General features: G+C 43.9%; 1 protein-coding gene across 2 annotated transcripts in view; it reads right to left on the bottom strand.

Annotated features, from left to right (window-relative positions):
- The window catches only part of AFF4 (ALF transcription elongation factor 4), a 101,387-nt gene extending 84,563 nt beyond the window's left edge, over positions 1-16,824 (bottom strand). For both annotated transcript variants that reach the window (XM_056574939.1, XM_056574940.1), the window contains exon 1: positions 16,371-16,824. The gene's annotated coding sequence lies outside the window, so the exon portion shown is untranslated. The remainder of the gene's footprint in view (positions 1-16,370) is intronic.
- Positions 16,825-17,151: the final 327 nt, after the last annotated feature.

Below are 17,151 nucleotides of genomic sequence, written 5' to 3'. Positions count from 1 at the left end.
ATTCTATAGGATCCATTGTGCAATGGACTGTCTGGCTCAGTTTGCTGTAGTGACGCCCTTAACTACAGTCTGTCGAAGATGTGAACTTAGCCTAAAAGCTCACATCTCTATTCTCATTTCTAGCTGTCTCTTCCATCATGGGAGCAAACAAAAAAAAAACTAAAAACTTTGGATCTATTTCACAACATATAAGCAGTGGTACCTTACAGACCCCACTGACTTATATGGTGCTTTACATTGTAATGCCACTTTACCGTAAATCTTTGCCCTTCACATTTCACAAATTTTTTAAATAAACATAACGAAATTTGTGATAGAAGCGCCAACACAGATATGACAGAACGTTGCCTTCAATCATTAGTGTATGACTGACACATGCCAACGTTTTGGATAAGGTCCCTTTCACACTATAAACTTCTGTTAGAAAAGCCTTAAAAACAGATGTTAAACGGCCATTACAAAATCCCATTAAAGTCTATGGGATTTTTTGACTATCCGTCATGACCAGTTATAGCCTGTCATGAGTGACGTTCGGCTCCTTTCACACTATGAGCACATATCTGTTATTAAACATCCGTTTTCTGTGTAAAAACGGATGTATAATAACGGATTAAATAATGGGCGCCAACGGTTGAATAAATATTCATCCGTTAAGACCAGTTATAACATCCCTCATGTACGGCCGCCGTAACACTTCTGCCTACAGACTCCCACAGCCGGGACTACTACTACTCCCATCATGGAACAGACTTCTATCCATGATGGGAGTAGTATTTCCCCACCTGCGGGAGTCCGACGGTGGCTGGGGAGGCTACATTCGTGTTTGTACTACTACCCCCATCATGGAACAGACTGTTCCATGATGGGGGTTGTAGAACAGGGGCTTAGAGATTGATCGCACAGGGTCTCACATCTGAGACCTGATGCGAATAAACATCATCAAAGATTCTCAGGGCTCCCGGCAGGGTTTTCAAATAGAAGCTGGGGGAATAATTATATATATATATATATATAGACGGTCCAAGCTATTTGACCGCCGGCGGAGACAAATTTGCGAGCTAAGTGCCTCACTATTTCATAGTTTCACATTTGCATCTATTACACCATAGCTGTATAGCTCTCCATGTTTTAACTACATATTCATGTTGCACCTATATCCTTGTGCTGGCAGTGTGCTGCTGCATTCTTCTGTTGCTATATATATATATATATATATATATATATATATATATATATATATAATCTATCTATATCTATCTGGCCCCCACAGCGCTTCTATATATCTTGCCCCCCGCAGCACATTTATGTTCCCTTCCCCCGCAGCGCTATGAATTAAAAAAGTATTCTACAGCAGTGCATCTGGTCGACGCAATGTGCTGCTGAAAGAATACTTGTCATTCATAGTGCTGCAGCGGCATCTGTACATAGATGCTCTGCAGGGATCAGACATATCTGGCCCCCACAGTGCTTCTATAATCTAATGTCTTCGCAGCACTATGAATGAAAAGTATTCTACAGCAGCGTATCTGGCCAGCCAGATGCGCTGATGTAGAATACTTTTTCATTCATTGAAGTTTAAAAACCCTGCCGTGCCGGCCATTCAGGGCTCCCGGCAGGGAAGTTAAAAATGAAAGCAAAATACATTGTACATCGCAGGGGAGCGCAGCATGCCGCCCGCTCCCCTGTTTAATAACTTCTAATCGCATCGTGTCTCAAGTGAGACCTGGTGCGATCAATCCCTCAGCCCCTGTACTACAACCCCCATCATGGAACAGAGTCTGTTCCATTATGGTGGTAGTAGTACAAACACTAATGTAGCCTCCCCAGCCGGGACTACTACTACTCCCATCATGAAAAGAAGTCTGTTCTCCAAGAGCCCTTTTGTTATGTCACTAGGAGTAGAACACTACATAAAATGAGTAGCACCGGGCTGGTGAGCTGAAGTATTCACCAGGATTATTAAGGATGCACTGTTTAACCACTGCAGCAAAAACAACATCCAAGAACAAACTGTCAGAAAAGAAAAACAAAGAAGGTGATGTAAAGACCCATGGCAGAAGAACTAAGGCACCAAAATTGAGGGCAAAACATTATGGTGAATGCACACCACGTTTTTTGCAATACAGTTCCCGTATCAGGTTTTTGATGAATAACAGATTCCTCAAAACCGGACTAAACTGTCAAAACGTGTTTACAAATTTTAATCCATATACGGTTTGAAAAAGGATGTCCGGTTGCACTCCATTTTGAATAAAGTTTCACTTGTTTGATTGAAATAACAAGAAAAAAAACACTGTGCAAAGTCAAAAACCATATGGTGAAAACCGGATGGAACCGTAAGTACATACAGTTCCCAATGACTCCCATGTTAAAAATAAAACAGATACGGTTTAATACAGTTTTTCACCCGGACCAAAAAAAAACGTGGTCCGTTTTGGGTACAGGTAAAAAAAAAAAAAAAAAGTATAAGACGCAATACGGACTAAACTGGATGATGCGTTTGACATACGATTTACAATGTTAACTCAATGCATACGGTTTTCTATACGGTTCCATATGGTTTTTAACTTGAAACCATATACGGGAACTGTACAAGGTATAACTATTGTACATCCTACAGAATAGAGCCTCCCACAGTATGCTTGCTGGAAGTATTCACGCTATTGCCAATATAAACAAATATTCACATTACCTCTAATATTGAACTATGTTGCTAGTGGTTAGGATAAATCTGTATAGAAGTATACCCATCATCTACAGAGAAATGATACTTGAGCAGGCAAGCCATGGAAATTTCCCAGTACTGGAAGGGCCACATTTTTACATGCTTACTCACACAAGCTGGGTGTATTCCTGTATGGAGTATAACACAGTGGTGTAATAGGGACCATAAAGTAGCTGGAAATCTGTAACATACCAAAGTACAGGGTTCATCAAGCACAGATGACAGAAATAACACTGAACCCCAATAGACGACACAATGTCTTCACTCCAGCCTTAGATTATCCTCTTTAGAGACCTGACATTTCTAGTTGCAGTTGTAGGATATATGAAAGTAAAGGATCAGCTGCATTGTGCGAGGGTCCGGCACTATACTTGTTTTAAAGCCTGTTGCATGGTTGTCAGAAGAATACTCATAGCTGTAGATAAAGTTACAGTAGTCAGAGGGCTGAATATCATATGAAGCAAGGTGGAACCGCCGAAATGGCAATGTCTAGTGACTCTCATAAGCTTACAAAACAAACAAGTCGGAAATACAGTTAGCACTAAGGTGGCTTCCATAACACTTAGTAGATGTAAGACAGGGGTAGATGCTTTAGTTAAAATGACTATATACCATAATACAAACAATAGATCAGAACGTATGAGTAAAGGCGAACATGGGCCATAGCTGGACAGAGCTCTTCAGGCTGTGCTGTCAGCCTAATGACTAAGGATTCCATCCGCAGGGGTCCAACTGCTGGGGGATGGGAAGGTGAGGAGATCTGCATTTCCAAGGAACTCCAAACTAAATGTTAATAGCTTCCACTGACTGAGGAAACAGTATGACACATGTACACTATACTCCATTTAAAGTCAATTGGAGTTTAGCAATCTAAAATTTAGAACATTTCCAACCTAAAAACTGATCAGGCCGATGTCCGGCATTAGCCCTTTAGTTGCTGCATTTAAAAATGATTGTGACTCCTAAATGTGGAAACAATCATTGCGGCTAGCTTAGGGAACAGTATGGGATCACAGCTGAGAGGACAGACTGAGGTCACTTACCAGTCTTCTCTATGTCAGAACTCCTTTACTGCAGGCAGCCCCAGCAGCTATTAGTAATGGACTGCCGATAACACTGATCAATGTCGCAACATTGTTTAGTGTATGCAAACGATTGCATGTGATGGTTCATTATTGGAAAAAAAAAAAAAATTATAAAATATATATAAATATATATATATATATATATATATATATATATATATATATATATATATATATATACATACATACACATATATATATATATATACATATACACACACATATATATATACACACATATAAGTTTGAACAAGCCCTATCCATAATAAAAGTTTGAATAACCCCCTTTTTTTTGCATTTTTCAAAGAACTAAAAAATATATAAATTAAAAGTGTGGCATTGCGGAAATGTCCAAACTATTAAAAAAGATTAAATAAACTGCACGATTAATTTTTCGTGTAAACGTAAAAAAAATATATATACATATACATCTTCCAAAATTGCTGAGTTTTGATCACTTAAAATAAAATGCAATCAAAAAGTCCTATCAAAACAAACATGGTACCAATAAAAACTACAGTTCCTGATACGGACAGAGAGCACCGTGGTCAGACTGATAGTGCAACTTTCCTGTGGAGCAAACAGCAGCTGATAAGTACTGACGGACTAAGATTTTTAAAATAAAAGTAATTTACAAATCTGTTTAACCAAGTTTGTTTTCAACCAGAGTACCTCTTTAAGGGGTGAAAAAGATTTGTATTTCTGTAACTTTATCACTAGTTGAATTAAAACATTTTCCCTCCGGAATAGAACTTTAAGAGCCAAGATGGGCCCTGCTGTCAGCTTTAGATAATAGAGAGAGCCCTACTTTCTTTAACCCCTTAAGGACTCAGCCCATTTTGGCCTTAAGGACTCAGACAATTTAATTTTTACGTTTTCATTTTTTCCTCCTCGCCTTCTAAAAATCATAACTCTTTTATATTTTCATCCACAGACTAGTATGAGGGCTTGTTTTTTGCGCGACCAGTTGTCCTTTGTAATGACATCACTCATTATATCATAAAATGTATGGCGCAACCAAAAAACACTTTTTGTGGGGAAATTAAAACGAAAAACGCAATTTTGCTAATTTTGGAAGGTTTTGTTTTCACGCCGTACAATTTCTGGTAAAAAATGACATGTGTTCTTTATTCTGAGGGTCAATACGATTAAAATGATACCCATTATTATATACTTTTATATTATTGTTGCGCTTAAAAAAAAATCACAAACTTTTTAACCAAATTAGTACGTTTATAATCCCTTTATTTTGATGACCTCTAACTTTTTTATTTTTCCGTATAAGCGGCGGTATGGGGGCTCATTTTTTGCGCCATGATCTGTACTTTTTTTTTGATACCACATTTGCATATAAAAAACTTTTAATACATTTTTTATAATTTTTTTTTAATAAAATGTATTAAAAAAGTAGGAATTTTGGACTTTTTAAATTTTTTTTCGTTCACGCCGTTCACCGTACGGGATCATTAACATTTTATTTTAATAGTTCGGACATTTACGCACGCGGCGATACCAAATATGTCTATAAACAATGTTTTTTACGCTTTTTGGGGTAAAAAAGGAAAAAACGGACGTTTTACTTTTTTAGTGGGGGAGGGGATTTTTCACTTTTTTTTAACTTTTATTTTTACATTTTTTTACATTTTTTTTTTTTTTACACTTGAATAGTCCCCATAGGGGACTATTCATAGCAATACCATGATTGCTAATACTGATCTGTTCTATGTATAGGACATAGAACAGATCAGTGTTTTCGGTGATCTTCTGCTCTGGTCTGCTCGATCACAGACCAGAGCAGGAGACGCCGGGAGCCGCACGGAGGAAGGTGAGGGGACCTCCGTGCGGCGTTATGAATGATCGGATCCCCGCAGCAGCGCTGCGGGCGATCCGATCGTTCATTTTAATCGCGAACTGCCGCAGATGCCGGGATCTGTATTGATCCCGGCACCTGAGGGGTTAATGGCGGACGCCCGCGAGATCGCGGGCGTCGGCCATTGCCGGCGGGTCCCTGGCTGCGATCAGCAGCCGGGATCAGCCGCGCATGACACGGGCATCGCTCCGATGCCCGCGGTTATGCTTAGGACGTAAATGTACGTCCTGGTGCGTTAAGTACCACCTCACCAGGACGTACATTTACGTCCTGCGTCCTTAAGGGGTTAAACAGGTTAGCCAATATGTAAACACCAACGTCATGTACTCCAACAAGTTCTGTAACATACTCCTAAGAGGTCTCCAGAATTGTGCATCCCCTGCATGAATTGTAAGATGTTGGAAACACATTGCAGCAAACTGAATGACATGGTGAGGAGTATCACATGACTACTCCTCACCCATTATCTGCACATGTACGGGTAAACATCAAGGGCAGAATGCCAGTACACAACCAACAGTGAGAGGGGAACAAAAGTACAGACTGGCATCCCATGAACTAACATGTAACCTCATCATTTTTAAACTATCACCCATTTCTGCCAACTTACCTTGTGAGTCTAGAAAACTATGGAAATCTTAGTTATAAGTTATAGACACTTATCCCCCCGCAGGATAGGTGTCTGATTGCAGAGGGTCCGCCCGCTATCTCCCATACGGGGACCCATCATTGCTTTGGCTAGTGCGCGTGTTGTCAACCTCACTGAGATCCCCCCTCCATACAGCTATATGGGAGAGGTGGGAAGTATGGACGCTGCATCTCCGCCTCCCATAGATACATGGAGGGGGCGTATCATCATGCTGCGGCTGACACACCTCATGCATGGGAGAGCCAAGGCCCGGGAAATGAGATTGCGGGGTCCTGCAGATAGGGGATAAGTGTATGGCTGCAGATCTCCTTCAAGGTTTTTTTTGTTTGTTTTTTTTAAATAATCCCCTATGCCCAGGCAGCAAAAAGTAAAAAAAAATAAAAATAAAAAACAAACAAACTCACCTTCCAATGTTTCCCCGTTGTGATGTTATCGGCATCCCCTTCCTCCGGTAAGAGCCTTCTTCTTGTGACGGTGACTCATACTGTGCTCAGCGTATCGCTGGCCGCAGCAATGTCCCGCATTGGCCGGTGATAGGCTGAGCGTACAGTCATGTAAGAAGCCTGGGCCCCCCTCCCCCCCCCCCCCCCCCCCCTTCTCCCCCGGCTCCTTACATGACAGTGCAATCAGCCTATCATCGGCCAATGCGGGACATTGCTGCGGCCAGCGATACGCTGAGCACAGTATGAGTCACCGTCCCCAGAAAGCAGTAAGAAGCCAGCCACAACAGATGACCGAGACAATGTAACAGAGCAACATCGGGAGGGGAGATAAAAAGTTTGTTTTGTTACTTGTTTGCAGCCCGGACACGGGAGATTATAAAAAATGTGTACTACAGATCTCCTTTAAAAGGGGTACTCCGCCCCTAAGATATCTTATCCCCTATCCAAAGGATAGGGGATAAGATGTCTGATCGCGGGGGTCCCACCGATGGGACCCCCGCAATCTCTCATAAAGCACCCACCTGTGTGAGCTGCATGCAGTGCTGGAGGCTCCTTCCATAGACTTGCAATGAGGTGGCGGGGCGTGACGTCACGATTCTGCCTCGTGTGATATCACGATACTCCGGCCCCGTGGTCGTTGTGCTTCAGACTGAGCCTCCAGCGCTGTGGAGAGCTCACACAGGTGGGTGCGGAATGAGAGATTGTGGGGGTCCCCAGAGGCGGGCCCCGCGTTATCAGACATCTTATCCCCCATCCTTTGGAGAGGGGATAAGATGTCTTAGGGCTGGAGTACCCCTTTAAGATGATCAAATGTAACAATTGAAGGTATAGGGCTTATTTCATTAACAGGGAAGCAAGAAACTGCAAATATGCAACAAAATACAGTTTTCTTATTTGTTCAATATTGCAGCGTAAAATCCATGTGTTCAAGTCTTTGAAAAAAAAAAATAATAATAAATTAATAAAATGACCGGGCACACAGGACAATACTGAGCAGAGGGACGAGTATGGGTTTTGTTACCTCCTGTCCTTTCATGCTGTCCACACATTTTGTTTAAAAGCACTGGAAAACCATTGGAGCACCTCTCAGGGTGCGAACATGGCCTAAAAGGTACATTTAAAATGAAGCCTTCTTGTCACAATTTGCCAATTTCTTAGCAAATGCTACAAAAAAACGTTGCTAGTGGTAATGACCAATAATAAAACAAAATTTTTTATCTTTTATCCTGACCGATCATGCTGAAAAAAATTAAGTAAAATAAGATTGCTAGTGACACAACCTGTAAATATCACTCATATCTAAGAGCCATTGCAGTCTGGCATATAAATCCTACAAAAGCAGTTACTAGAGATCAATGACATTCCCAGCTAGGCTAAAATCATCGTAATGACAGAAGTATATCAGACCCTCTATTCTTTATACAAACAATCATTAAAGGGGTACTAAACTGGAAAACTTTTTTATTTATTTTTTAAATCAACTGGTGCCAGAAAGTTAAACAGATTTGTAAATTACTTCTATTAAAAAATCTTAATCTTTCCAGTACTTATCAGCTGCTGTATAATACAGATGAAGTTCTTTTCTTTTTGAAATTTCTTTCTGTCTGACCACAGTGCTCTCTGCTGACACCTCTGTCCATGTCAGGAACTGTCCAGAGCAGGAGAGGTTTGCTATGGGGATTTGCCCCTAATCTGGACATTTGCTAAAATGGACAGAGGTGTCAGCAGAGAGCACTGTGGTCAGACAGAAAGAAATTTCAAAAAGAAAAGAACTTCATCTGTATTATACAGCAGCTGATAAGTACTGGAAAGATTAAGATTTTTAAATAGAAGTAATTATATATTTAAAAAAATATTAATATTAATAAAATAATAGTCAATAAATATTAATAATATAAAATAATATTAATACAAATAATAAGAGATGAGCGAACTGGACTGTATCCACCTTTTCTAGTCCACCGGAGCACCGGAAAGCTGAACTAATTTATGCAGGATAAGTCATCAACTGCCGAGCCCAGAAATTCGTGACGAATCGAATTTACTGTAAGTTCGATCCTCTCTACTAATAATAATAAAAATAATATTAATAAATATAATAATATTGTTTTCCAGTGGAGTACCCCTTTTAATTGTGTGAGAAATCTCTGTCTTACAAGACCTGTCCCCATTTGTAGGACACATTACTTTGTGCTCAGGAGATATATGTAATATTGGGACCCCCACCACTCCTGAGAACGCTTCTGGACATGCTGTACAGAGAACTGCACCACAGACACATTTCATGTGAACAGACTCCACAGTGCTGAGGACACTACATACTCCCAGCTGTTACCACAGGTCAGAAAGTGACAACATTTCCTGGCAAAATAGGTCATCACTGTCTGAGAGGAAAAACTCCTATCTGCAGCTACAAATATTACAAGGACAGCAGGGCATCCCCATGCCAAGTGGCTTCTCAGCTCAACTCCATTAGTAAAGGGCTAATCCAGTGTTTTCCAACCAGTGTGCCTTTAGCTGTTGCAAAACTACAACTCCCAGCATGCTCGGACAGCCAACGGCTGTCCGGGCATGCTGTGAGTTGTAGTTTTGCAACAGCTGGGGTCACACTGGTTGGAAAACACTGGGCTAATCTATGACTCCAGGACACTCCTCCTGCCCTTCCCTGTCTGCTCAGATACACCTGTATTTATACACAGCCATTCACAGGCTCACCCAGAAGTCAGTGCAGGAAGAGGATTTCTACTGGATTGGATTCGCAATCTCCCTTCTCCACGGTAAATGGCGCAGGAATTATCTGGAATCGACACTTCAAATGGGACCTTTCTAGTGGATTATGATTCCTCCTCAGATGCTCCACTACGGAACAGAGCAATGGAATTAACACCGAGATCAACTGCAGCAATGAGAAATGTTCACCGTATTCTGTGTGGATTTTCCATAGTATGAACAGCACCTGTGAGAAGGTGAAAGGTATCATGGTGATGGATGGGCGCTATGTATCACCAAGGCTCCTGGTATTATTCAGGGTCTGTGCTGCGGTGCAGACTGACACTATGGCAATAGTATGGCTGAAAGGCTAATCCAAGACAGCTCTTACTGGGAATGACCAAGTGCAGGGTGGGGGGTCATTCCCCACAATCCAGGGCGCCTTTGTTTGCCTTAAAGGCAGCCTGCTTCACCAGCTGAGGGGGATTTGCTAGTTGCAGCTCACACTGCCAGAGAGATGAGAGTGGAGTTCTTCCCTGTGTTTGCTCCAAGAGCGGAAGCTGCTGGACAGCCTAGCTGGAGGCCTGGAAAAGACTTGCTTGATGCCACATGGCAGGAACTCAGGTGTGAACAAACACCTAAGGAATATAGGTGGACTTTTGTTATGCTTTCCTTTTGTTCTGTGTTTAAAGACTGTTTGCAGTGTGCATAAAACACTGAACTTTGATTTGAAAAGCACTGTCTCCCTGCCTCTATACTGCAACCTCTCCTATCTGCAAAAGCAAGTCATCACACACCTTAGAGGGGTACTCTGGCCCCAAGACATCTTGTCCCCTTTCCAAAGGATAGGGGATAAGATGTCTGATCACGGGGGTCCCGCCGCTCTCATGCAGCACTCACCTGTGACAGCCATTACACCCCCTCCCATAAGCTTGCCTTGAGGGTGCAGGGTGTGACATCACACGGGGCGGAGTTGTGAAGTCACAGTACTCCAGCCCCATGGTTGTGAGTCTTCAGACACGGAGCCATCGGTGCTCCGTACTGCATGAGAGCTGGAGACCCCCTGCAATCTCATTCCGCGCCCACCTATGTGAGCACTCCACAGCACTGGAGGCTCAGAGTCTGAAGCGTTATGACCACAGGGCCGGAGTATCGTGAGGTCACGATCTGCCACCTCAATGCAAGTCTATGGGAGGAGCCTCCAGCACTGCATGCAACTCACACAGGTGGGTGCTGTATGAGAGATTGCGGGGGTCCCCATCTTATCAGACATCTTATCCCCTATCCTTTAGATGGGAACAAGATGTCTTAGGGCAGGAGTACCACTTTAAGGGTGGGTTGCAATACAGTTACCGTATCAGGTTTTTGGATGAAAAACGGATTCCTAAACTGTATCAAAACGTATGTACAAATTTTAACCTGTATACGGTTTGAAAAATGATGTCCGGTTGCATTCGTTTAAGAAACAAATCAAAAAAAAAAAAAAAAAAAAAACACACACACTAAGGCTAGGTTCAGACTACGGAATCTCCGGGCAGAAAATTTCCGCCCGGAGATTCAGAGTTCCGCCTGCACCGACTGAATTAGTCGGCGCTAGGACCATGCGGACACTGCAGTCTCCTATAGACTGCTATGTGTTCCGCTAGGATTTCCACCTGAAGAAAGAGCAACCCCTTTCTTCAGGTGGAAATTTGCTAGCGGATTTTTCATCTGGATTTTCCGCTTCACAAATTCAGAAGTGTGAATTTGTGAACGGAAAACCATTCACTACACTATGCATTATAGTAAGCGGAATTTCTGCCGGAAATTTTAAAGCGAAAATTCCGGCGGAAATTCCATAGTCTGAACCTAGCCTTACATTTTCACTCTATTATAAATAAAGTTTCACTTGTTTGATCGAGATTCCAAGAAAAAAAAAAAAAAAAAAAAACTGTGGCAAGTCAAAAACTGTATGGTGCAAAAACACATACGGTTCTGTACGGTTCCCATTGACTCCCAAGTAAAAAATAAACGTATACGGTTTTAATACTGTTTTTTCACCCGGGCCAAAAACCGTGGTAGGCTACGGTTTGGGGTATGCGAAAAAAAAAAAAAAAAGACAGTCGTACAAGATGCTAAACAGACACAACCAGATGCATAATTTGGTATACAGTTTAAAACGGAAAGTCAATGCATAATTTTTCAATACGGGTCCATACGGTTTTCAAATTGAAAACATACACAGGAACTGTATTGCAAAAACGTGGTGTGAACCCAGCCCTAATATGTTTTTTTGTTTTGCTAAAGCACTGCAGCGAGTATAACAACATGTACTGATAGATTTTTTTTTTCTTCCTCAGGCCACGTTCTCTAATCACGGTGTTCTGTTACACCCCCCCAAACACGCACACTCTGTTCCCCATCCATGTATGCAGCTGAACACTCATTCATTCATACATGGCTGTCTATGGAGGAGCATGTGATGATACGAATTAGGGATCGACCGATTATCGGTTTGGAAGATTTTCACGATTTTGGACGTTACCTGCTTTAAATCAATGATCTGCAGTGGTGTCGCCAGGGGGAATAAATAGCCGATAACTTATACCGATATTCCGGTATAAGTTATCGGCCCTAACCTCCACAGACTATCGGTATCGGCCGATCCCTAATACGAATCACCATGCCTCCTCCACTACGCCTGCGCTCCTTACATAGTTAGTATAGTTGGAAAAAAAAGACATGCGTCCATTAAAGGGGTACTCCACTGGAAAACTTTGTCAAATTAATTTTTACTACTATATTTTTAGTAATATAATATATAAACATTACTGCTCCAGGGGAAGTTCTTTTCTTTGAATTTCCTTTCTGCCTGACACCTGTCTATTTTAGGAACTGACCAGGGTAGGAGCAAATCCCCATAGCAAACCTATCCTGCTCTGGACAGTTCCTGACATGGACAGAGGTGTCAGCAAAGAGCACTGTGTTTAGAAAGAAAGGAAATGCAAAAAGAAAAGCACTTCCTGTGAAGCATACAGCAGCTGATAAGTACTGGAAGGGTTAAGATTTTTAAATAGAAGTAATTTACAAATCTGTTTAACTTTCCGGTGCATTGCCGTAGAATGAGATTTGCCATAGAATGAGATTCTCCGCCTCCATCACATCCTATTAGCTCACTCTTGTCACGTGACATATTTAAACGTCACGCATCGATGCGCACAGCAGTCTCAGTTTGGCTATCACAGGGAGAGGATCTTCTCTCCCTGTGATAGCTGAAGCTGTACGGAGCTCTCATGGCCTCTGTGGCCCGACAGAAGCTCACACATTTACGCAGCTCATATACATTTACTCTATTATTACATGTAGTGTTGATCCACAGCGCTATCGGGATCCCGATGCCCAATGGCGCTGTCATCAGTGTGCGTCCCCGCGAGCGCCCAACGCCCGCAGCTCTACTCCCCGTCCCCCGCAGCTCTACTCCCCGTCCCCCGTTAACACTCAGGGAGCGATCCACAGCGCTATCGGGATCCCGATGCCCGATGGCGCTGTCATCAGTGTGCGTCCGCGCGAGCGCCCAACGCCCGCAGCTCTACTCCCCGTCCCGTTAACGCTCAGGGAGCGGGGAACACAAAGTAGAGCATCAGGCGCAGGTAAAGTAGTACTGCGCATGCGCAGCACTACGCGAATAACAACCTGCGCCCGATGCTCTACTTTCTGTTCCCCGCTCCCTGAGCGTTAACGGGACGGGGAGTAGAGCTGCGGGCGTGGGGCGCTCGGGGGGACGCACACTGATGACAGCGCCATCAGGATCCCGATAGCGCTGTGGATCAACAGTAAATGTATATGAGCCAGCTGTATGAGCTGCGTAAATGTGTGAGCTTCTGTCGGGCCACAGAGATGAGAGCTCTGTGCGGCTTCAGCTATCACAGGGAGAGGAGATCCTCTCCCTGTGATAGCCAAACTGACACTGCTGTGCGCATCGATGCGTGACGTTTAAATATGTCACGTAACAAGAGTGAGCCAATAGGATGCGATGGAGGCGGACCATCTCATTCTATGGCAAATCTCATTCTACGGCAATGCACCGGCACCATTTGATAAAAAAATAAAAATTAATTAAAAAGTTCAACCAAGGAATTAAAGGGAAGGGGTATGGTTGGACCAAGCGGAATGGATGTGATTTTATATTTCCGCATAAGCATGAGTACTGAGTACTGTCTACTGCTATGGAGGAAGCTCATGGATGCGATTTTATATTTCTGCATAAGCATGAATACTGTGAGTACTGTCTACTGCTATGGAGGGAGCTCATGGATGTGTATTGTCAGGCTGCATACAGGGAACAGAGCTGGGGAAGCTCTGCGATTAAAGAGAATGGGGCCGCAGAGAAGGTTCTATGTATAAGTAGTGAGAACATCATACTCCCTGCAGTGCTTTAGCCAAAAAAATATATAAAAACCATGTTAAAGGTGACCAAGCTGTTTTACAACCTTTCTATTTGGGCAGAAAACAACCAGCTACAAGCGTGATGGGTCCTATGTAGATCACATGATTTAACATTCACTGGATCATACATATGGCCATACACTGTCATGACTGTCAGCACATTGTTTACACAGGGAGATGTACTGTCAATAATAGACTTTAGGGGCCCAGGAGTAATGCGATTGGAGGACGAATTAACATTTTCAGGGTCTTTTACACAGGGAAATCGCCCCAAGTATAGTAGCCTAATGCTGGGTTCACATTGCATTTTGTGTTCAATCATCCCCCCCATTCTAGCGTAGCGGTCTGTGCTATCCTGTTAAGGAAAAACACATATGTTGTGGTGCATTCTCACTTAATGTGAATGGCGGTATGCAGCTGAACGCATACGTTTATCTTTCAAGTGTAAACAAACCTGTATGTCTGATGTAAACACAAAAACAGTGTAAACACGGCCTAACCTTTTGGACATTCTAAGCATGGGAGACTAGGTCAACAGGTACTGTAAAGAGTTGCACCCCTTTATTCTGGTAACTGCACCAGATCTCGGCATGGGAATGCCCCAATACCACCTTTGGCATTACGACATTTTGCGCTTATTTAACAATGTCTAACCCAGCTTTGACATTTTTTACTGAAAGGGAATTCTCACACCGGACAGAACTTAGGGTGGGTTCACATCAGAATTTTACTATACGGTTTCGTTAAAAAAAAAAAAAAAAACACACAAAATAAAGTATGCAAGCGGACATCATTTTTCAAGCCGTATACGGTTTTTAACCGTATACAGATAAAAATTTGTACACGCGTTTTGATAGTTTAGTCGGTTGCGAGGATTTTTTAAAATCAAAACCCTGAAACGGGAACTATATTGCAAAAACGTGGTGTGACCCCAGCCTTATATGGATTTCTTGTGGATGTTGACTTCTCTACTGCTGTTAATGGGGAAAACCTGCAATGCACCTAAACATGTGAAATTTAAAATACTGCCCCTAGTAAGCTTCTGGGTCACAAACCAATGGCTGAGAATCCCTCATAAAAGCCCATACCAGTGTTTCCCAACCAGGGTGCCTCTAGGTGTTGCAAAACTACAACTCCCAGCATGCCTGGACAGCCTTTGGCTGTCCAGGCATGCTGGGAGTTGTAGTTTTGCAACACCTAGAGGCACCCTGGTTGGGAAACCCTGCCCCATACAAACGGGTGCACAGTACATGTGGGTATAAGAGGTACTGCTGTGTCGCTACTATCACCAGCGCTGAAGCATCACAAAATAGGGCTAAAGGATGTGCAGGAATAAGACATAAAGAGGCGATGAGAAAAGGCTGGCAGTGTGGTTACACAATCACTACTTGCCCTCCAGTGTCTCCAGCACACCACCCCCCCCCCCCATCAGTGATGCCACAGACATGCTCACTGGACTAAAGTGGAGGAACAAAGCCCTGACGTCAATTACTGGAGCTTCAGCCCATCACAGGCCGAGCATCACAGCGAGGACATGAAAAAACACTGCGATCTTGTTCCGGGAAAACACAAAAGGCAAAAAACATTGATTTCAAGTGAGGGGCCAGGCGGAAAAGAGAAGCCAGTGCCAGCCTGCCATGGGGGGCTCCCTTCACCCACAGCTGGGGGCCACTTTGCCATCACAAAAGAACCGTTACAGGCTTGATGGGAAAATAAGGGGAGGGTGGGGGGATGCAGCCTCCTTCTATGTACACACAGTGCTGTCAAACCGTGCACACTGCAATGGGTTAATGGGAGCAGGTCTGAGACAAGTGGAGGAGGTCACACCTAGACATGTGTCTCGTCACAGACATCCACCCACAAAACGTGTCACAGGAGTCAGGGGAACGTGCCCAATAATCCACCCAGGACAGCCCAGGCCATGGTCAACAGCAAGAGGCTCCTCACCTCCCCCGCCAGGTTATAAATAGTCTGAGGAGTGGGTGTACACGTCTGACCTCACATCCTCATCAGTCTACAGCACTGCTCTCCGAACTGGAGAACTACAACTCCCAGCATGCCCAGAAAGGTGGCTGTCCAGGCATGTTGGGAGTTCTAGTTCTGCAACATCTAGAGGACCACAGTTTGGAGATCACTGGTCTACAGATACACAAGGGGGGCCATAAACTACCAAGAGGCAAAGCTGTCACTTCTCGAGAGGTTCTGCAGCAGCAGCAGCCCCCAGTGTTGCAGGCCTATTGATAGGCTGTACTGTCCTGTGACCCTACATGTGTACACGGCTGAGGATGGGACAGACCCCCCGCGGGGAGGTGATGGGGTCAGGCATGGAGGAGGGGCAGCTGGAGGACACCACTGCCGGACCACATGACAATACGGTCGGCCACATAAACACAGGACTGGGGGGAGGGTGGCAGATGACGAGGAGCCATGGAGGAAGGGGCTGATGGCGTACGGATCTCCTTACCTCCTGTGAGGCCTCCGGCCCGGGCGCTACCACAGCTCACACTTGTCTCCCTCCTCCCCCACCGTGTGTACGGGGGGATTAGCCCAGCGACTGTCCTTAGCGGCTTCTCTCAGCCTCGGGTAACCCTCCGGCGGTCAGGCCCATGTCTCTCCGGCCTCAGGAGGGTTTCGGGCGTCTCCTTTGTGTAAATGAGCCGGGACTCGGGCTCTCTCCGGTGTCTCTGCGCCTCCCGGTCTCAGTATCTCCCAGTGACCGTCGGGAGGGGCTCCCAGGGAGTCACGTGACGTGCCACAGGCGGAGCTTCTGGCTACATAGAGGCGTGGCCGTCTATATGCCTTGGCGCCAGCGACCCAGACTGTGTAAAGCTGCGCATGCGCTATCACTTCTTCTAGTGACCACTCGTAGCCCGCTAGAGCTGTGTCGCTTTTAAGGAAGCAGGTAGCCATTTTGTTGGTGGCGCGTTGAAGTCTGGATTTTTTTGGGTTTTACTGTTGTTCCTCATGTTCTTTTTCTATGTGTAATTCAAGTTATCTTGTTTTAGGCAATAAAAACAACGTTTGACTAATGTTTTATTTACAATACTAAGTAAGGCACGGTGTTTACTCCACCTAATGGTAGAAGGAGATATTACACTTTTGTAAAAACCAAATGTAGCCTCTTCTTGTTATTTTTAGGCTCCAGTTGTGTGACATATGGATGGACTTGTCTACCAATGGATCTTAATGGAGCAATGTCCAGAGCTGGCTTCTTACCTGCGTTCCCTTGGTTCCCATCAATGGAG

Source organism: Hyla sarda, chromosome 4, assembly GCF_029499605.1.
Source record: "Hyla sarda isolate aHylSar1 chromosome 4, aHylSar1.hap1, whole genome shotgun sequence".
NCBI classification, from domain to species: domain Eukaryota; kingdom Metazoa; phylum Chordata; class Amphibia; order Anura; family Hylidae; genus Hyla; species Hyla sarda.
Note: the sequence above shows the minus strand (reverse complement) of the source record. Positions and strands in the feature narration are given on the sequence as shown.